Raw genomic sequence first — 22,623 nt, 5'->3', positions numbered from 1 at the left:
ACTCTCTCTCTCTCTCTCTATATATATATATATATACATATATATATATATATATATATATATATACACATACATATATATATATATATATATATATATACATACATATATATATATATATATATACATACATACATATATATATATATATATATACATACATACATATATATATATATATACATACATACATATATATATATATATACATACATATATATATACATATATATATATATATATATATATACATATATATATATATATATATATATATATAAAGCATCCCCTGAGAAAAACTTGGAGTTTCATGAATAACCTTAACCCTTGTGTGGTGTTCGTATTTTTGTTACTCAGCCAGTGTTCATGGGTCTGGTGGACCCGCTAGAGTTTTGGCTTTCCAAATTAACACTATCAAACAATTTTATGTTAAATTACTCAACAGATGTTTACAGGCCTCTGGTAGAGGACCCGAGCTTGAAGGATAAACCGCCCGCAGGGGCGTGCTGGGTGTTTATTTATTTATTTATATATATATACATATATATATATATATATATATATATATATATATATATATATATATATATATATATATATATATATATATATATATATATATATATATATATATATATATATACATATAAATAATGAGAACATAAAGTCATACAGCTTTGAATCCGTGTTACAGTGTTACTCTGAAGTGGGCTACTGGAACAAGAAGGCATCGGTGGGCAAGGGTACATAGCCCCAAGTGCGATAGGAGAAGGATCGTTGAGTGCGAGAGGAACTGACCTGAAAAATAGGATCATGGCCAAGCTTGAAACCTGGATCCCCCGTAGCCGGTTACCAAGATTACGTGAAGTACCCTCAGAAGGTCTGCTAGATGATGTTAATGCAGCACTACGGACAATACCTACAACCACGGTTACCGACACTAACAAGCTGATCTACAATACGGCAGCAGTGATCAGTGAGATGCTTGGCTACAAGTTGAACAGCCACAAGGGGCAGTACCCTCCATGGAGAAGGAGGCTAGAGGGCAAGATCAAAGTAGCACGGAGGGAGGTTAGCCAACTAACAGAGTTGCAGAAAGGTGCGACAAATAAGGTGCCTAAGAAATACAGCAAGCTGTCCATACCTGAGGCCTTGGAAACTGCCAAGCAAAGACTCACAGCCTTGGCCAGCCGCTTGAGGAGGTACACCAGAGAGATAGAAGGCAGGAGAATAAACCAGCTGTTCTCCACAGAACCAGCAAAGGTGTACTCTCAGTGGCAAGGGAACAATAAGAGAACAGCACCACCAAGGCTGGAGACGGAGCAATACTGGAAGAGCATATGGGAGAAGGATGCAACCCATAACGGCAATGCTCAGTGGCTAGAGGATCTGAGGGCAGACCACAGCGACCTCCCTGAACAGGGTCCAGTAACCATCACAGTGGCAGATATCCAAGAAAGGGTCTCCAGTATGAAGAGTTGGACAGCACCAGGGCCCGACATGGTTCACACCTACTGGCTGAAGAAGCTGACTGCACTCCACGAGCGTCTGGCAGCACAAATGAACCAGCTGCTAGTTAACGAGAGACACCCGGAATGGCTAACTGAAGGCCGGACGGTCCTGATCCCCAAGGACCCCAAGAAGGGACCGGTCCCCTCCAACTACCGACCAATAACCTGCCTCAGTACTACATGGAAGCTCCTGTCAGGTATCATATCGGCTAAGATGAACAGGCACATGGGTCAATACATGAGCAGGACACAGAAAGGAATTGGCAAGAATACCAGAGGCGCAAAACACCAGCTACTGGTAGACAGAACAATCAGCCGAGACTGCAAGACCAGACTGACCAACCTGTGCACTGCCTGGATTGATTACAAGAAGGCCTATGACTCAATGCCCCACAGCTGGATACTGGAATGCCTAGAATTGTACAAGATCAATGGGACCCTAAGAGCCTTCATCAGGAACTCAATGGGGATGTGGCGTACAACACTAGAGGCCAACTCCAAGCCCATAGCACAAGTCATCATCAAGTGCGGGATCTACCAAGGAGATGCTCTGTCCCCACTGCTGTTCTGCATAGGCCTGAACCCCCTCAGTGAGATCATTAACAAGACTGGCTACGGATACCGACTACGGAACGGAGCAGTTGTCAGCCACCTCCTGTACATGGATGACATCAAGCTGTATGCCAAGAGTGAACGAGACATTGATTCACTGATCCACACTACCAGGCTATACAGCAATGACATTGGAAAGTCGTTCGGACTGGAGAAGTGTAGTCGGATGGTAACAAAGAGAGGGAAGGTAGTCAGAACTGAGGGGATTGAACTACCAGAAGGCAACATTGCAGACATAGAGGACAGTTACAAGTACCTGGGGATCCCGCAGGCAAATGGGAACCATGAAGAGGCCGCTAGAAAAGCTGCAACCACCAAGTACCTGCAGAGGGTCAGGCAAGTCCTGAGGAGTCAGCTGAATGGTAAGAACAAGATCCGGGCCATCAACACGTACGCCCTGCCCGTGATCAGGTACCCTGCTGGGGTAATAGGCTGGCCAAAGGAGGAGATAGAAACCACTGACATAAAGACAAGAAAGCTCCTTACCATGCATGGAGGGTTTCACCCCAAGTCCAGCACCCTGAGGCTGTACGATAAGCGGAAGGAAGGGGGCCGGGGACTGGTGAGTGTCAGCACCACAGTCCAGGATGAGACAAGGAACATCCAAGAATACATTGGGAAGATGGCCCCAACTGACCGAGTGCTCAGTGAATACCTCAGGCAGCAGAAACCCAAGAAAGAGGAGGGAGACGAGGAACCATCATGGAAGGACAGGCCCCTGCACGGTATGTACCACCGGCAGATAGAGGAGGTGGCTGATATCCAGAAATCCTACCAGTGGCTGGACAAAGCTGGACTGAAAGACAGCACAGAGGCACTAATCATGGCAGCACAAGAACAAGCTCTGAGCACAAGATCCATAGAGGCTGGGGTCTATCACACCAGGCAAGACCCCAGGTGCAGGCTGTGTAAAGATGCCCCAGAGACAATCCAGCACATAACAGCAGGGTGCAAGATGCTAGCAGGCAAGGCATACATGGAACGCCATAACCAAGTGGCCGGCATAGTGTACAGGAACATCTGTGCCGAGTATAACCTGGAAGTCCCGAGGTCAAAATGGGAGATGCCCCCAAGGGTGGTGGAGAATGACCGAGCTAAGATCCTGTCGGGCTTCCAGATACAGACGGACAAAATGGTGGTGGCTAACCAACCGGACATAGTGGTGGTAGACAAACAGAAGAAGACGGCCGTAGTGATCGATGTAGCGGTTCCGAATGACAGCAATATCAGGAAGAAGGAACACGAGAAGCTGGAGAAATACCAAGGGCTCAGAGAAGAGCTCGAGAGGATGTGGAGGGTGAAGGTAACGGTGGTCCCCGTGGTAATCGGAGCACTAGGTGCAGTGACTCCCAAGCTAGGCGAGTGGCTCCAGCAGATCCCGGGAACAACATCGGAAATCTCTGTCCAGAAGAGCGCAGTCCTGGGAACAGCTAAGCAACTGGCAAACAGCCACTCAAACAGGACAGAAGATGAACGTCTCTCTCTTCTTCTATTATATTATATATATATATATATATATATATATATATATATATGTATATATTCAGGGGTGTCAAACATAGGGCCCAGGAACCAAAAACAACCCGGCAGAGTTTCCAATCTGGTCTACTGGACAGCTTTGGAAAATGTGAAGGAAGGGATAGATTTTGGACTTTTTAATGTAATTTTGGGAGTTTTACAGCTTTTCCTTTTCATAAAGTCTTCCCTCATTTCCATTCATAATACACCACAGTAACAGAAGAAACAATTCAGTGACAGAACCTGCCACTTTATTCACTACTATAGAAATCAGTGCACGGTCAAGAAAATAAATGCTCTCTATAGTATAACACATATTTATCCTGTGACCCCTGTGGTGGGTCTCAACCCTTATGTTGGTAACCGCTGCAGTAGCAGAGCAGCACCTGAGCCGCAGATGTGTTTGTCATGAAAAGGCACTTTAAGCACTAAATATTTGATGATGTGAAGTGAAAGCAAGGCACTCTGCGTTCAGCACACATTAGTCAAACTACCAAGACAGCCGAGCAAAACTATTTCCAACTCAGCCCTCTGCTTTATCCCAGACAGCTTCTCCTGGCATCGTTTCGTCCCTGCGATATTCCTGTTACATTATCCGGCAGCTAACTTAGACACGGAAAGTGTGTCAGTGCTTTTATTGTCTCATCACATTCAAGTTGGCCACAGAAACAGGCCACCTCTGCTGCTGGGAGGAAACCCCGAGGGACTGCACTCCTTTCTACAGTGCACGCTCTTTCTCCTCATCTCGTTTCCACTTAATCTCTCTCCTTTAGATACACATCTTCTCTCATATTCCTCTCTGGAAGCAGACGTGGGAGCCTGTAATGTTTTAAAGAAGCTCTCAGGCAAACTTCTCAGTATGCTAGGTGAATGGAAGCAAGCTCAGTGTTACTGCAACTGATATAAAAGCAGCAAGTTATCAACTGAGACTCATCACCAAGCTAATCTATCACTAAGAGGATGACCTACAGTAATACATATGTTTAGAACATAAATGAAAAGACAGAAAATAAAAGCATCTGGCAGTATTCCAGCACAGACGTGCACGAACACAAGAGCTCAGATCTCTCTTAATGACTCACCAGCTCCACGGAGCAGATTAAGCAGATGCTCACAGCATCAAATATGGGACTGCTTATACAAAAATAAAAAAATATGTAAATCCTGCAGAAAGCCACAGCAGGAAAACAGAAGCAGCGCTGCGCTGACGGTGCACAAGGTCGCAGCAGTCCCACAGCGCTTCACTCTTACATAATCAGATCCGCACCAGCTAAGCGGAATAATTCCTGCTGGATTGAGCCGTCATCCCACGCACAGAAGAGGGCGCACATGACAAAAAGGGGGGCGTCAAAGAAGGAATTTAAACCAAATCAAAGCATCTTCTGTCATAGAAAGACTGTGAGAAACACTCATGCACAACAAAAGTGATTCCAGGGCAACAGCAGCTATTCCAAAGAATTTCCTATAATAATAAGAGGATTATTAAAAACTTACAGTGCTGCATTCACGGAACGATCAACAGGCGTCATCCACACAAGTGCACTTCAAATGAATGAAACACAGACAGCCTTCATCTTCTGAATCGTCCTTCAACTCATACCGGCTCTGACAGGAAATGATGCTTCCCTCCAGGTTGCAACAGAGAGCCAAACACGAGACGCCAGTGTGTGTGTGTGTGTGTGTGTGTGTGTGTGTGTGTGTGTGTGTGTGGGAGAGAGAGAGAACCAGCCAGTGTTTATGGGCGTGCACACACGTGAGCAAAGTTAAGGAGGAGCAGTTCAGCCGGATTGTATTTCAATTTTCTACATCATGTCCCCCCGCCCGCCCGCCCTCACTCCCTGCGTTACTTTCTCTCCTCCCATCACTTGCATTCCCTGCTCGCTCTGTCTCATCCATTCATCTCCCTCCTTCCTCTCTGTCTGAAGTAAATGCTGCTTCACTGCAGCGCGGTGAGCAAGAAAGCGCAGCATCCGGAGCATGTGAGCGAGCACTGGCTGACGCCTGGTTACCTAACAAATGGGAAAAAAGGGACAGCACTTAAGGGTCTCCGTCACAGCCAATAGAGATGAAGCCACAGGGATCTTTCTGCGTGCGAGTGTGCGTGCGTGCAGGCTGCTGACTCACTGTACATGCAGAGACTGAAAATGAGCACAAGGAAAAGTCACACACTGTATATGAAGAGAGGGAGGAGAGATGACAGAGAGTAAACATTGCAGAGAGAAAGGAAGTACGGTGAGACGTGTGCTTCAAATGTGGACACAAAGGACACACTGCCTCTCCAGTTTAAGAGACAGAAATAGAGAAAGGTGATAAAACGCTGAGGTGAAACGCATTTTCTGCCTGTTTTTTCTCACTGCACTGCAGCTCTGTCGCAGCTCTTTGGTCACTGCTTTCTGCATACGCAAGAATGGATGACTTAAACAATGACACAAAGCTTTAACCTTCAGACAACCTCAAACACCGACCACTCTGTGGACATCATCTGGGGGGTTTTCCACCAAGAAAACCGGAGGCGATTTGAGTATTTGGTTAGTAAGAGGAGAGATTTAAAGGCCTAATGGTGGGTGACTCCAGCAGGTCCGTCATCGTACTCTCTGAAAACTGTTCAGTGGTTAGAGAGTGAGACAGAGAGAAACCACCAGCTTTCCAATTAGTGGATGGCCTGCTCTACCTCCAGTCCATCACAGGTCCAACACACAGAGCACATTTAGAATCACCAATTAATTCATCCATCAGTCTTGTCTCTAGACTGTGGGAGGAAGCTGGAGTACCTGGACCGATAGCAGTCATTTTGCTTCCTTGGCACTAACAATTCCGAGGGATACTGTGTTGAATACACATGAAAAAAAACTGGCTGCAAGTATGATGTTACATGATACTTGCAGCACCCCCCCCCCCCTTCAGTTCTTAAATTTTCTTATTTCAGTTCCACGTCAAACACAGTTGTGTCGATGGAGTTTTTTCACAGAGTTAAGCATGCCTGGCAGCTCCACAGCTGTTCCAGTGATCTCATCTCAGCCTCTGCCAAACTCAGTGAGCTCAGTCAATCAGAGGACGCAGAACAAGAAAACATAATGCGGGAAAAAGAATGAAATGCTGTGTGGGTGCACACCAGTGACAACAATCAGTCTCTAAAGCTTCATCTTAGATTCAGCACTATGAAGGATAAGGCCGTGTGATCTTATATGTTCTGTTCTGACTTGCAGCTCAGTGGCACTCGGACCCAAACCGGTTCCTTTATTTCTGGCATTAGATTCATTACTAGTATTCATTCTTTATCGATACTGAAGTTTATAAAGTTTGGTTGTTTCTGTGTTTAGTGTTTTACTCGTTGACTGTACTTAGCTGCTGTATGGATTTGCTGCCCTTCTTGGCCAGGACACTGTTGTAAAGGAGATTTTTAATCTCAACACTTTATTTTCTACTGGCTACAAAGATACATTTACTAAATCAGTCTTCGGCCGAATGGACAGTATGTTATATGGCAAATTTTTTTGCTGAATTTGGCATAATTTCTATTAAAGAAAATTTTACAATATTACCACACATGTCATTTAAAGAAATCCAGGCATATAATAATAAAAAGAGTTCTCCACGATCCTAGTAGTGTTTAAAATCTATTCACTGAGTGGTTATAGAGGCTGCCTTCAATTTGAATAAAGCAAATCACAGCCAGAGAACATGCCTTAAATAGTTTGCTTTTGCTTCCTTAAAGGCACAGGCTGAAATCAAACCTGTCTCTTAAATGCTCAAACTGATGATGTATTTTTGATGCTCTTTTAAGACACATGCAGTTTAACAGGTCACATGGTTTACTATTTTTAATAATCCATGTAAATCTCTGCAATGATGCCTTTAAACACACTGTGCAAACTGAAAAACTGCAGCATTACATTGCTAAGATTTAAGGAAGGCAACATCAGGTTACATCAGGCCCGACTTGGAGCCAACACACAGGAGTAAATATGTCAGATAACCTGTTTAAGCTGCTGTAACGTTCACGCCAACACCATTATCCCTCACAAACAAATAGCAGCAAAGCAACTCAAACTCAAAAACATTTCAAACTTCTACAGGAGAGATTAATAGAGAAAATAAAGTTGTAGTTTTCAACCATTTCCACTCACTCACCATGACGAAGTAGAAACACACACTGTTTACTGCATTTTACTTTATAAGCTGCTTTCTGTGTTACCCTGCCGTCTAACCCGCAGTTCTTTCCAGAGCACCGACTCGAGCTGTTTCCACCGCTTCTCTCGGTTTCTAAACACACAAAACGCTGCACAGTGACGACACTGCACAGGCTGACTGATCGCTTTCAAATTGCAAACAACAAGTGTGAAGACAAGAAAGATGGTTTCTCGATTTTCAGTAAGTATGACCACAGTGTTTTTGGTTTGACGCACTTCACCTGCCCATTACTGAACTATTAATGTCATTTTTATGATGGAAAAGTTTGTCAGGTCCAAGAGTCCGGTCACAGGTGGGTTCACTGTTGTGTCAGCTGGTTATGAAATCGACTGGGGGGAAAAAAAGAGTCCACAGAGCTACTTTACTTCTCCTTTATCCAAGATCAGTAAATTGAAGTAAATTTGGAGTTCAACACTCGTAAAAAGAAGACACATTTTGAAAGAGGTTGTGTGAATTCAAACTTGGTTAATACTCAGTGTGATGTTAGGTGCAAGATAAGCCATGACACAGTCAGCATATCAAGCACATTTCTCTGCATTACGTACAAGTCAGGAAAAAAAAAAGGAAGCGAGTCCAGCTCTGTCTGATGTGGTTCAGAGGTGGGCCTGCTATCGCTTTCCAAGCTTTTATGCTATATGGTAATATATAGAGTTGTGCAGGGATTTCACTGAATTCTGGAAATGTTAAATGTGATTTGCACTGAGTGTTTCTTCTTCACTCTCTGTGTGTTTTCTACATTTAATTATTAGTTATTATTAATCTCTGTCTCTCTTCCACAGCATGTCTTTGCCCCGTCTTCCTGTCCTCACCTCAGCCGGTCGAAGCACATGGCCTCCCTGAGCCTGATTCTGCCGAAGGTTTCTTCCTGTTAAAAGGGAGTTTTTCCTTCCCACTGTCACCAAAGTGCTTGCCTAATGTGCTTGCCTCACAGGGGGTTGCCAAATTGTTGGGGTTTTCTCAGTATTATTGCAGGATCTTTACCTTCAGTATAAAGCAGCTTGAGATGAATGTTGTTGTGATTTAATGTAAATTAAATCGAAGTGAATTGAATTGAAAGGTCATCAGGATTCATTTTGTGGAAAAGCATGAATGTTTCTGTAACTTTTTCCACGCATGTCCTGCAGCTGTGAACTTTTCTAGTCATTACCCAGCAACACTAACTAGTACAAAGTCTCTGTGTTGATGTGATTTGAAACAGCACTGAAGCATGCTGTGTGCCGCATATGAGAAAAGGTTTCTTTGGACAATGATTCTCCTGACTCTGTCTGAAGTTCATGTGTGAAAACAGCTTATGTGTGTGAAGACTTCCAGCCATTCAGACCCTATTATAGAAAAGTACCAAAATAAAGGTCACTGGTCTTGCTCGAGTTATTTGAAGCAAACGATCTATAGCCCTTTTCATTACAGATCGCTCGACGCAGTTTTTACAATTTTCCGTTAAGTGGTATTATCTGGTCCCAGGTACTTTTTTTATCTACTCGGTCGAGACTCCAGGATGCTTCTTCACATCCAGTTAGCAGTGGGGATTCCCAGACAGATATGAAATGGTGTTACTCGTCAACTCAGGTGACCCTGATGGCTCAGATGTGACCTCAACAGCTATACTTTATGTAAAAAATACCATCAGATTCAATGAGTTGTGGAGGTAAATAAGAAAATAACATTTCCCATCACTTCAAGCCTTCATGTTTTTATGAGCGAAGCTACTTGCCTCCCAGCAAGTATAAAGTGATTTTATGTTCTGTTTTTTCTGACGTACACTGATGATATTTTGCCATTAATGCAAAAGACACTGAGTTTATGAGCAAAAATGCACCATGCTAAGGCTTCACATTTACTGCACAAGCATGACAGAGATGTGTAAGTACAGAAAAGGCTGTCCTTGCTTGTCTGTCTGCCATCCATCCATTCTGGGGACATGTGGGATGACTTTAAATTTCAAAGAGACATTTAAATGCTGGCTCATTAAAGTCGAACAAGCACAAAAAAAAAAAGACCTGGCAGTTTGGACTGACTGCAGAATGACATCATCCCATTTATCATGGCCTGCATGACCGTAATGACTACTTATAGTAAAGTGACAAATGGCCTCCCACTTAGCTGCCTGGCAACTGTCTTCATTATGCCTGAAATCACTATGATCACGTTCAGGAGCAGACAACATGGACAAAGCCTAAGCTGACTGTGCTGCCTATAAAGTACGGACTCCACGTTTGATTATTATACCTTTACTGTTTATGTGCTCAACTTTGTTCCCTCTCTTCCACTTATTGTATTTTAAGCCATGTTTGCATGCAAAGCCCGGAGGCTCCGTTTGCTCCGTTTCAGAGGAATTTGGGGCTTTCCGTGCTTTTAATGCTGAAAAGGGTGGCATAAGCCCCACCACGAATTATGAAAACTCTCTCATGTTTTCACCCATAATCCAAAGCATCCACTGGGGGCAGGATGATGAGAGATTACAGAGGCAAACGCACGTCTTCAGGGTGAATGTCCTCTTATCCAGTTCCACATCCACCAACGCCACCACAAATTTGAAAACACAGACGGTTAAAGTTTCTAAACCTTCCGTTTGGGCAGATTAAAGACATTTTTCAGCGTGGGCAAAGTGTCATTTGGAGAATTGTGGATTAATTCTTTTGAGAATTAAGTTTAAGTTTGTTTTTTGGCTGATCCAACTTGGATTATTTTAAGAAAACAGAGCTCTGAATAAAGAAGGAAACTCCGTGTCACTGCGTCACTCTGCTGTATATCTGCCAACCACGCACTCTGGGGGCACGAGATAAGACAATGCTCTGTGTGTCAGAGTGTGCGTGCTAACGGCTGACCTCAAATAAGGCTTACAGATGTGGAAGGGCATGGCCGCTACAAACTGTCCATGGTGCACATCTGTCAGGGAGAGCTCAGTGACGCTTGACTCAATGTGCAGACAAAACACTCTCCCTCAGTGAATGAGTGACAAGACAAAAGAGAAAGCTGGTTTTTGGTTTGGTTGATCTTTAATCCTCAGAGTTTGTACTGATCACACTTTGTACTTTCAGTAAAATGAGTTTGTAAATTTGCAAGATATGATTTTTTTGTGAGAATACATCTTTCACATTCACTGATACTGTGTAAAGTATAAAAACATGTGGTAGGTCCTTTGTTTCCTTGGCTGTTAGTTACACATCTGAGACCTCTGAGAAAAACTTGGAGTTTCATGAATAACCTTAACTTCCTCCTCGGCACAGAGTACAACGTAAACATGTCGCACCTGCAGCTTCTAAAGTCAAATCAGCATCAGCCAGTGAGCATTGTAAACAGGAAGCAGCAGGAAATGAACAGATGTGCCATTACAGCACGTCTGCCCGAAGTAAATAACAGGTATTTCTCCACGTGAACACCTGAGACCACAAGACGTGCAGCAGGAACCTGTATTTCTTGTATCAGCAGATTTCCAGTGTGACAGCCTGAAGTTACAGCAGCATCTTTTTAATCATCTCTTTCCTGTTACAGATGCCAAACAACTTTTCAGTGCTGTGCGCTGGACTGTTCGAACACAGCACTGTTATAGCTTCTGCCTTTAATTAATCATAAATCTTTCCTTCCTCTTGTTACCCGCTCTTTCCAGCCCTCCTACCCACATTCAGAACATCCCACTTACTTCAACTCCATGGCTGCTCTCCTCTTCTGTTCTCTCTCTTCACTGAGGCGGAAAACAAACGCTGCTCTTCGTCACCTAATTCTCCACATGTATGATATGCTGTATTATGTCCAGGAGGCAGTGACAAGAAGGCATGTGAGAGGCCTGAGCTGCTACAATAATCCAAACAGACTGACAGGAGGCCAACGGGTGAGCGGAGACGGAGGGGGAGGACAGTACAGTGGTGTAGAGGAAGACAACAGACCAATCACAGGAGCTAGGGAGGCTGAAGAAGGCTGGGCTTAAAGCCTGTGCTGCTCTTTAACCCCCAGTGAGGGCAGAAGCTCAACTAGCATGGAGCAGAGACAGATAAGGAGTGACAGAGGACGGGGCTGCTGACAGAAACAGACACAATCAAATGTGCCAGCAGTGGCCAAAGGATTTCATTATTTGCAGAGTCCAAATGCTGTCCCAGGTGCAAATGATTATAAGAAAACTCCCTAAATGACACAAAAGTAATTAAAGCTAGTAATTTTTACATTAAGATGTTAGTGCGAAGGCACAGGACACCACTCCCACCTTTTTACGAGGAGTTTCATCCTGATTTGAGGTAAAGGTGCTACAAGTTGCACTAGAAAAACTATCAAAGCAAAAATGTCTGCACAGAGTAGTTTAACTAGATAAACTAAGAGTTAAAACAAACTGCAGGCAGATCCAAAACTCACTGATCCAAACGTTAAAGAGCAACAGCCAACCAAAGTCATAGTAATTGAAACAAGATGGTCCCAGAAAGCCATAATAACTGTAACAGTCCTCTAAGTGATGACCACAGTGCAATCATATGCTGAACACTACGGTTCAAAGAGCAGAAATGCAGTTATTAATCAGCAGTGCGTTGGTATCTGTTTGCCTCCAGATGAGGCAAAGTTGGAAGATAAGTTCAACATGAAGCAGACGTTATGTGTGCAGTCATTCCTCCAGCGAAAAAGAACCTAAAACCTCCAAAATGACCATGAAATTCATGCTCACGGATGTAAACTTACAACCACAGCTGTACATATGAGGCTCTAAAATTCCTTTTCAGTTTTCCATTCAGCACCATGAATCTTAATATGCAGGCTTATTTTTTAGTATAAACGGCTCAACTGTGTTTTAATGTGATCTTACTGATTGTTTTTCTTTCGCGTTTCCAAAAACACGATAATAAAATGAGCATCCTGTTCTGACGCTTGCAGCCAAGAGGGCAGCCTTCCTCTTATTGTTTGCACATCTTTCACGTTTATACCTTGGCAGAGACACATTAGCTGTTCCACCATAACAAAAAAATCACTCATGATGCGTTATCGGGCTGTATACACCCACACCCACACTTTCCTACAGACAGGAAGACACTCTCACATAACACAGACATGTAGCTCCCCCCAGAGTGGTTCCTATTTCTTGAAAGCTTTAATCTTATTGGCAGGCAAAAACAAATGTTTGTGGTAATTATCCAAATGCATCTGCTTCCCCCCGACTCCCACTTAAATGGATTAATGATTACTTAAGCATAGAAAATGACGTTATACAGTAACAGGAGCACTGTGATTCAATCCTCTTTCAGATTTATTTCACTGTGTCACACAGAGTAACAGGAAACCACCAGCTGAATATGTGAAAGAAGAAGAAGAAATGCGATGTAACTACTGATCTTTTAATCTGTAATGGCTCGTTGCATTGTATGCTAAATCTAACAAACGAGTTCCTTGAGACATGCTTCAGTATTTTCTCCTAAATACTGACTAAATACTGTTTACTCAACCTGAACAATAAAGAAAAGTGAAAGAACAATTTAAGATGATTATTACTTGCTATGAATAACCCATTTTGATTGATTAATGTTTTGTCTTCATTGCTCTCCAGAAAGGTAAATAACCGTAAAACTGCTAATTAGTTTAAGCAGACCATCTCTAAGCTCACGTGTTTATTTTGGTTATTAGGCTGGTTCAGGTTCCTCTTACATTGCAGTCTCCTCCCTTCCTTTCAACCTCCACTCACATCTTGCATCAGGTGACCTCCATAGGTCACATGACAGGGTGGGAAACTGCATTACTTGATAAGAAAGACGTATGATGTCATCACTATTGTACTGTACCCTGTATTGTGACTGACAATACCCTTGACACAAAAAATATATATGTTTGCAGCCTTAATGCTCATAATAGTACAAATGGCTCTCTGTGCAAATATGTTCAAAGATAGTAAGTGAAAGGTTTTCACAGCACATATAACTACAATGTGTGTTGCCTTTAACTTGTAGCATTACATCAGAGCTCCTCATTATTTGGAGATGACCAAAAGATAATGTCACCTCTTGCATGCTAGATCAGAAATAGATCAGAAGGATTTTTATGACTGATACAGATACCGATATTTGGTGATTTAAAAATTCCATATGTATGGAATCTGGAGAACCTGTTTATAACACATAAACAGATTCTCCAATCATTTGGTACGTGTAATTATTTATTTACTTATTCCCACTCCGCTTGAATCTGCTCGGATTAGCTGTTAGTTGTTGTGCGCGGAAAATTGCAGAGTGCCCCCTGGTGGACACACCATGCAACATCAGCACTAATAGTAGGCTCACCAACACACTTCATGCACATAATCTACAATGTGTTTGTTTGCTCTTTCAAAAACGATGTCACTCAGAAGTCCTTCGTTCTCCTGTTGATTTGCAGTCACAGAAATGATTCAGATGCACTCAGAGCTACTACAGAGTAAAGAGTGACTAAGCTGGTTGTTGTTCTAGCTTAATCACTTAGCTTTAACCACACAGACTCTGAGCTCTGGCAGAGCTCAAAGCGCTGGGTCCATTGATCCTGAGGGGTGACAATGTCACAGTGCAACAGTGCAGAACAGCAAGCCTTCGGGGTTTTAGTCACTGTACGAGAAAAACATCAATACTAACACCACCAGCCGACATGTAATGGAAAAATATGTCAGTCGATATCGGGGTTATTTGCGGACTGATACTGTAACAAAGCTACATTTGCCTTAATGAGCGTCTATGTTGCAAATGATCTTAAAATTTTCTATATATTTATGGCTAAACAGTAGGGGTGCAACGATACTCGTATCGATATTGAACCGTTCGATACAGTGCTTTCGGTTCGGTACGCATATGTATGAACAATACAAAATTTTTAATTTATTTTATCAACTTTCCTTCTGACGATGCTGTCTGTGTTGAGCGCTCAATGGATCTGCGCTCGACAGTGCAGCCTAGGCGGAGTAGTCGAACGCAGATTCACTGAGGGCAGGGCAAGCTAGCAAGACAGAAGTTAAGCTCTCCTTGCAACAGGCAAATTGAACCTCATTCAGATGTAGCGTTTGGAACTATTTTGGTTTTCATGTGACGTATGACCCTGAAGGTAAGCGAGTCATGGACTAAAGTAAAACAGTATGTTGGATGTGCCATGCAATGCTCAATTACATTGGTGTGAACTAGTGTGTTAGCGCAGTTAGCTCGTTAACGTGTTGGCCGTCTAGCCCCATGCACAGGGCGATCCGCGGTAGCTCGTTAATGGAGATTTGCCGTGTTGTGGCGTTAACGTCATTTCAACTAGATTTACGCTGACAGCACTAGTGGGAACACAACGAATATGACTGCACATTTACTCCGACATCATCCTAGTGCAAAGACAAGTGGAAGCAGACAAAAACAACAAGCACGCATGCTACAAACTTTACCCGAGTCATTTAGACAGCCGTGAGCACATGATTCTCCTTATGGGGACCTGATATGTTTAATATGCTGCAGTATCCATTTCTCTGTAATAAACTCTCTTTTCCAAAGATGAGTGATTCCTCAATCAGATACAGGGCTCGCAAAATCGCTAGCCCGACGTCCCGGGGCTAGAGATTTTTCCAGTTGGGCTACCAAAATCTATCTCTGCCCTGCCCGTCGGCCTATCGTAGGAAGGAAAAATATATGTCAATGCTTTTGCATTCTTTCGGAAATGTAGCTGGGTAATTATGTCATTGGCATCAGTGAGCCACTGTCAATATGTGACATATTGAAATCGCGTTTGAATTTGCGCTTGTTTTTTGCTTTCACTTTGCAATCGCGCGAACTGTGTATAGAGAGCGACAGCACTGATTGGTGACTGATGATAATTTGTGCACCAATTCCTCTGACATCGTCTTATCAATCGTTAGCTTACTATGCAAACATGACAAGTGAAATCTCCTGCAGCAAGCTTAAACATGTGAGAGGTTGATCGCGCAGAGAATCGCTGAGCTTATGTGAGTGCGTGTGTAAAAGCAGCAGGATATATATTTTAGTTCTGCTGAGCCAAATAAGACAGGTCAGGGTGAAGAAGTGACAGCCAAAGAAAAGCTTACCACAAAACGGAGAAGTTATGACAAATCAGACTATAAGGCAAAAAGAAAGTGCAGCTTTATGGTTTCATGGACAAAAGAATTTCTGTGGCTGCAATATGACGAGCTAAATAACCAGGGCTGCACATAAGTGGTCCGCAGGTGCGCATTCGCTGTCAAAATAAAAAACGCGCACAAGATAAGAAGTTGCAACGCGTGTTTGCGTACATAAGATTTTCAGGAGGAGGACAGACATTTGTTTAGAACTCTTAAAGATGTCGAAGAAGCTCCTTTAAGCAATTACTGTGATGTTCCTCCACCTCCAAAGAAATGTCAGGAGTCCGAACCACAAAAGAAGCACGTATTGTCGGAAAAGTAGTTGCAGGAGGTGAGCTGGCTTCAAACAAATGATGAACGCACAGAAATGTGGTGTGAATGTGCCGTGAAAATTTAATAAATGACAAATTAAAAATGCATGAACATTTTTTTTGTATCGAAAAAATATCGAACCGTGACACCAAAGTATCGAACCGAACCGTGAATTTTGTGTATCGTTGCACCCCTACTAAACAGATGTTTTGTTATGTAACTTGCTATTAGGTTTGTGCTACTTTATTGCTTATTCATAGTTTTTTTTCTCTCACATGTATTCTCATATTCAAACTTTGTATATTTAAAAACAGTAAGTAATTTCTTTGACGTGGATGAGAATGAGGGATGGATTTGAGGGAAAATAAGTGTTTTGCAACTGCTGACACTACACACTGCGTATCAAGACAACGTACCTCAACTATTCTTTAAGTATCACGAGTGATTAAACACATTTATTGACAAAATGCATTCTACATTTCACTAAAGACTGTTCACTGTGTAGACAAACTATTCAATGTAAATGTAATCTGAAGGACTTTCTTTTAAGGACTCCAGTTTAGCTCCCAGGGTGAGCAGGGAGCGATACGTTGGCCAGGGTTTGACTCTGACCTGCGGCCCTTTGCTGCACTCTCTGCTTTCCTTTCCACTCTTTACTTCACTATCCAATAAAAGCAAAAACAACATTTTAAACTGTCGTTTCATACAGAAACAGTAAGTGTTGCACTGATCGGAGTCAGGATTCTGTGCACAGAGTGGGAATTTTTTGAGGATTACGGTAACTCGATGCAGAGTTAGAGGTGTTTCGGATTTGTGTTATTCCCTGTTTTATCTTTTTAAGATTGTTGCTTGGACGTGCTGCCTTTACCCCCAAAAGTTATTTCATGGACATATGTGGGTTCCTTCATCACTACTTCGTCATTAAGAGGAATTGAGAAGTAGTGAGACTCCTAGGGTGGCTTTTGCATTTTGAAGGTGCAAAACAGAAACATGTGGTCAGAAGGTCTAGGCCAGGGGTGGAGAACTCCAGGCCTCAAGGACCAGTGTCCTGCAGGTTTTAGATATCACCATCTGAATCAAACAATTAGTTCATTAGCAGGCCTCTGGAGAACATTGAGACATGTTGAGGATGTAATTGCCCATATAAATCAACTGTGTTGGATCAAGTACACATCTAAAACCTGCAGGACACTGGCCCTTGAGGCCTGGAGTTCCCCCAACCCTGGTTTAGGCTGTAAAAAATCAAAATCAAAATAACAAACCAATCAGGCTAAGAGCAGAAACACTAGCAGTGAAAACATTTAAATCAAATCTTGGGGGGAAAACAACAAAAGAAAAAATAGACAGAGATGAGCTTGGAAACAAAGACTCCTGGACATCTATGGAAGACAAGAATGGTGGATGACCACACATCCATTAAAATGAAGAAACCTCTATATGGTTAGACACATAATAATCCCATAAAGAGAAGAATTCACAACAATAATCACAGAGGTTTCAACAAACTATTCATCAGACTTAAGAACACAAAGCCCAGATGACACGATTCATTTCCCAGTTTACCTTTTCTGGACAGATGAGACTAATGTCAGCTTCAATCAAAACGATGAGGTAGGCTCGGAACAGCTCACGATCAGGTGGGATGTGATGGATGGGCACGTGTGGCGTCCGGTGCCACTTAGTCACATGATGGGAAAAAGAAGCTTGAAGATGAATTCCTTCTTTCCAAAACACTCACGTTTCCCGATTAGCACGAGGATGATGCTCCACTGCAGCGGTGGCAGAACTGTGCAGCCCTTACCACACCACTTTCTACTTTTTGTTCCCACAACCATTTACTGCATTGAAGCATCTCTGATGTCACAACAGAAAGAACAGCCCGCCATAGGAAAACTACTGCTTGGACATCAAAGACTCTCTCGCACAGAGCCAGGATAAGAGAGAGGAGTGGACAGGCTTATGTAATCACACATTAATCCATGACAATGACATGAATGTGGCTTGCTGATGAGCCATTGAGACAATCCACTGTGAATAATGATGGCAATGTCGTAGAAACTCCCAAAATGAATGTAAAACCCCAGCAATGTAACAGACTTCTCTGGTCACATTTGATCAAAGGATTCATTTGGTATTCAATTCAAGTTTCTTATATCTGTAAACTGACTGCAGAGGGAGAGCACAAGTCCAAGGGTCACTTATTAGTATGTTTAATTTCTAAAATCAACACACAGTGTATAAACTGTTCAACTAGGTGTACATGGTGTCAAAATGTCAATTCAAGATTTAATTATTTCATTTATTCCCTGAAAAATTACTGTTACTGTTTTTATTTAAATAAATCACTAACTCAACCGAATCTGCAGAAATGCTCTCATCTCAGTGTTTTTAATGACTCCTGCTAAAATCAGATGGCTTCTGAATGAATCCGACGGTCAGACACGTTTCACTGCAGAAATAACAGCAGCTTGTCACAAGCAGCAGAGAATCAGGTGCAGTGCGGCGACTCACGCCAGACTCTGCGCTGTGACAACTCAACTTTAAGATCAAGCCTGAAGTTTAAACTGAAAATACTCACAGAGAACTACACGTGCAGACAACACACGCGCTGAAAACGCCAAACAAAATCCCACAGTGCCTCGCAACTCATGCGATCCTTCCTCCCCAGCGCTCACCACGAGCGCATCAGTGGTTCATTCAAGTTTTCGCAGATTGAAGATGCGGACGTAGGCGCGCTGTTGTCCCGCTGCAGACCTGCGCTCTTACTAAACCAGCAACTGGACATCTGCACTTTATATGATTGGATTCATTTTAACACAGAGATGTGAATCCTCTAAAGCTTTGACTGCGTTAAGCCAAATCCTAAAGCACACACACAGCTGATGTTTACCACTTACCTAAAGGCAGACTTATCCGCGAAAACTGAGGATGTTTCAAGCAGTTATCGTCATCTGCTGGGATTGTCCCGTTTAAGCTCCCTCTGTCCCGTCCCGTGTGCTGCTCTGCGCTCACTCTACAGCTGAACCGAGAGCCACTTCAACTCACTTCCACTTCACTTATTAAAGGGATCCGCCGACAATAAAGGGCAACAGCAGCCGGAGGCAGTCTGAACTCATCAATTTTGCATTCACGTGTAAAAATAACCGATTGTCAAAGAGTTATTTCTATTTCTGCTTCAGTGTTTGGTATTTCTGTGGATCACTATTTGTAGTATTTCTTGTTTTATCACTTGGGAATCGGGCCTAATATTTCTACCACAATACATTTAAAAGAAAAGTAGGCTTCTGCATGTTGTTAATTTGTTTCTACATAATTTAAACACACACACACACGCACACACACACACACACACAAATAAAAAATCATTATTGTCGGTGCCAAAAGTTGCATGAAGACATTGACTGACTGGGGTTTTAGGGTTGTAAGAAATACCAGTGGTTATAGTTTAGTATAACGTTAAGAAGCACGGGTAAGCTAAAAGCTAACGTAGTTTTGTCGTATGCCAAAAACAACAACCTCCTTACACTCTTACTGAGGCAAAAATCTCACATTTAGTAATTTAATATTTAAAGTAACTACCAAATAAATGAAATGAGTAAAACAAAGGACAGTCAGCCGAAAAATTAAACAAACAAACCAACTTTAAGTCGTCAGCCGTCCATCAACTGCTAGCTAACACCTGTATTTATTATTCTAGCCTCTTTACAATAGCCTTTGAGTCAGCTGTTGTCATTTGGCACTATATAGATAATTTTTAATTGAATATTGATCCATCTATTTATGTATTCATTCATTCAACTTTACAGGTGACCCTAATTTATTTATTCACCAGATAATAAATAAGTGACAAGCACTGGAGCTAAAATATGGAGTGTCATAAACTGCATTTCCTCTAGCGGCCACTTGAGGCTAAATCCATTAGTGAGTCAATCCTATTTTAAAACTTTACAAAATAAAAAACAAACAAAAAAGTTTACACTGGTACAAAATGTGATTTTGGTCTCTGTGGGTAGCTTCAGAAGTCTGCAGAGAAGTGAAGTGAATTTTTTACTAACTGGATTTGATTTGGAGCTGGGTATGCAAACACAGACAGCTGTAGGATAGTTTTCCATGTGAGGAGAACTGTAAGTGGACTTCTTCACAGTGTTTGTGCTGCTGGAGCCATTTGAAGCATTTGTTATAGAATTATCTGACTCATGTCAGGGCTTTGTGTGCGCTACAGACCGGCCGCAAAGTGTGATTAAGTTTAAGGAGTAAACTTCTGGTATTAGACTACTCTAAGCGTGGTACTGAGGGCCTAGAGTGCCAAACTGAATTCTATTTAATTCATTCATTTCGGCCAACTAGGCCCTCCATAAGTAACTAGCTATGTGTGTCTGTGCATGGCACCTCTGCAGGTCATGGATGTAGCTTGCTAATTATGCTTGCGAGCTCCTGCTCTCCTTCAAATGTTGTCACGTCTGCTCTCGTCTGTTGAGGTTTCGAAATGCAGAGTCCAAAACCAGCAGGTGATATAACAATAGATATGTTCATGTTAGCTGTCATTTTGTTTTAAATTAGGCTAAGATAGCTTAAACTAAGCTGTCTGTGGGCTAATATTTAACTACACTGTGGTTAACTGTCTAGAGTTTTCCCAGCTCTTCACACAATAAGGATAGGCTTGAGCCATGAACAGGACAAGGATTTAAGAAATCTAACGGATGGATTTATATTGGATGTATTTTTTTAATCCAATCAATCAATCAATAAATAAGATTTTTATTAATTTTTTTAATTGAGTTAAAAAGAATGTAAGCTGGTCGTACAATTCCAGCTTCTAGTAGGACTGATGGGTGTCCCAGAGCCAGTTGTAATTGTGGTTTCCTGTCAAGCCCCTCCCTTTTTTATGCAGGAGGCTGTTGCATGGCAACTCTACATTATGCAGCCGCCCATGAAAGACTCTTTTCAGATGAAATAGAAAGAAAGAATCGAGTTATTTGCATTCCTTCTCCATTAATGATTGTGTTTGATGCAGGAACAGGCTGCGTAACGTTTATTGTCTGGTGTGCGTCAGAGGTGGGGGAAGGGTGACGCATCTGAAGGCCTCACTACTATTTTAGAAAACTCAGGCAGTGTGTGTGTGTGTGTGTGTGTGTGTGTGTGTGTGTGTGTGTGTGTGTGTGTGTGTGTGTGTGTGTGTGTGCCACAGTCAAAGGGCAGCTGTTTAGCATGCGATGCACAATCACAGGCTCAGTGCAAAGATTTCTGTTTCTTCTCCGCATCCCACCTCTGCTTCCTCACAGCTAAAGCGGTACAGTGACAGCCTAAAAAGAGTTTTAATAAAGGCTGAAGAGGAACCAGAACACAAAAGCACACCAGTGCATGTAAAATTTCACATTCAGAGTACGCGAGCAAAAGCTCAGAAGCATCAGCAGTAACCAGCATTTATTTTTAAATTAATTCTTATTTACTTAAATCTACACAAAAAGTACACAAAAGTAAAATAAAGGTGTTAAATGCACATACTGGACTGAAAAAGTCTAATATTAATCTTTAAAGTAAATATTAAGGCGCTGAGACGGCCATACGAACATCAAATATTTACAAAAAGTCCAATTTCTGTGGCCATGCTCTGGCAGAGTGCTTTTTAGTTTTAGGCCAGACTGGAGTTTTACCATTTGACCATAATTTCATATCACACCGGTCCCAGCTGCCCGCACCTGCTGCTGTTATTAGCTCAGTGGAGCATGGCCGGATTAGCAGAGGGCTCTGTGAATGGCTGCTGAATAATTGAACAACTTCTTTTGTCTCATTCATGCTGTTTGTTGGAACACATGATTGGGACATTACAAATGTCCAGCCTGAGGCTTTAATTTGGCCATCATTGCAAGTTATTGCAGGCAAATGTACACTGAAGTTACTGCACAGTTACCAGGCAATCTACTGATACTGACAAAACGTACAGTAAGACTAAAGAGCAGCAAAATGTTTGTGGTGTAGTAAAACCAAAAGCTTGAAACAGAATACATACACTCACCTATGTTAGGTACCTGTTCAACTGCTTGTTTACGCAAATATCTAATCAGACAATCACAGGGCAGCACCTAGACATGGTAAAGACAACCTGCTGAGGTTCAAACCGAGCCGCAGAAGGGGCAAAAAAGGTGATTTAAGTTGCTTTGAATGTGGCACGGTTGTTCACGTCAGATGAGCTGGTCTGCTGAGATTTTCCCAACTGTCATCTCCAAAGCATATCCACTCAGTCGTCATTCTCTGGGCATAAATGCCTTGTTGATGTAAGAGTTTAGAGAAGGATAGCCAGACTGTGTCAAGTGACTAAGAAGGCACAGCTACAGCAGCAGAAGGCCACACCGAGTGCCACTCCTGTCAGCTAGGAGCAGGAAACTGAGGCTACAATTCACACCAGAAAAGCGCTTTTTACCAGCTGCTAATCATTTA

At 42.4% G+C, this 22,623-nt stretch overlaps 1 protein-coding gene across 3 annotated transcripts in view; it reads right to left on the bottom strand.

Annotated features, from left to right (window-relative positions):
• Window positions 1–19,187, bottom strand: part of trim2a (tripartite motif containing 2a) — a 32,120-nt gene extending 12,933 nt beyond the window's left edge. The window contains exon 1 of one of the 3 annotated variants that reach the window (XM_026171510.1): window positions 19,083–19,187. The gene's annotated coding sequence lies outside the window, so the exon portion shown is untranslated. Of the gene's footprint in view, window positions 1–5,135; window positions 5,296–11,472; window positions 11,641–19,082 lie in introns of those variants that run through there. The other 2 variants (XM_026171509.1, XM_026171507.1) reach the window with 2 other exon arrangements.
• Window positions 19,188–22,623: the final 3,436 nt, after the last annotated feature.

The sequence above is a fragment of the Astatotilapia calliptera genome, chromosome 6, assembly GCF_900246225.1.
Source record: "Astatotilapia calliptera chromosome 6, fAstCal1.2, whole genome shotgun sequence".
Lineage (NCBI taxonomy): Eukaryota > Metazoa > Chordata > Actinopteri > Cichliformes > Cichlidae > Astatotilapia > Astatotilapia calliptera.
The sequence above is the reverse complement of the archived record's forward strand: the minus strand, read 5'-3'. Positions and strand labels throughout refer to the sequence as shown.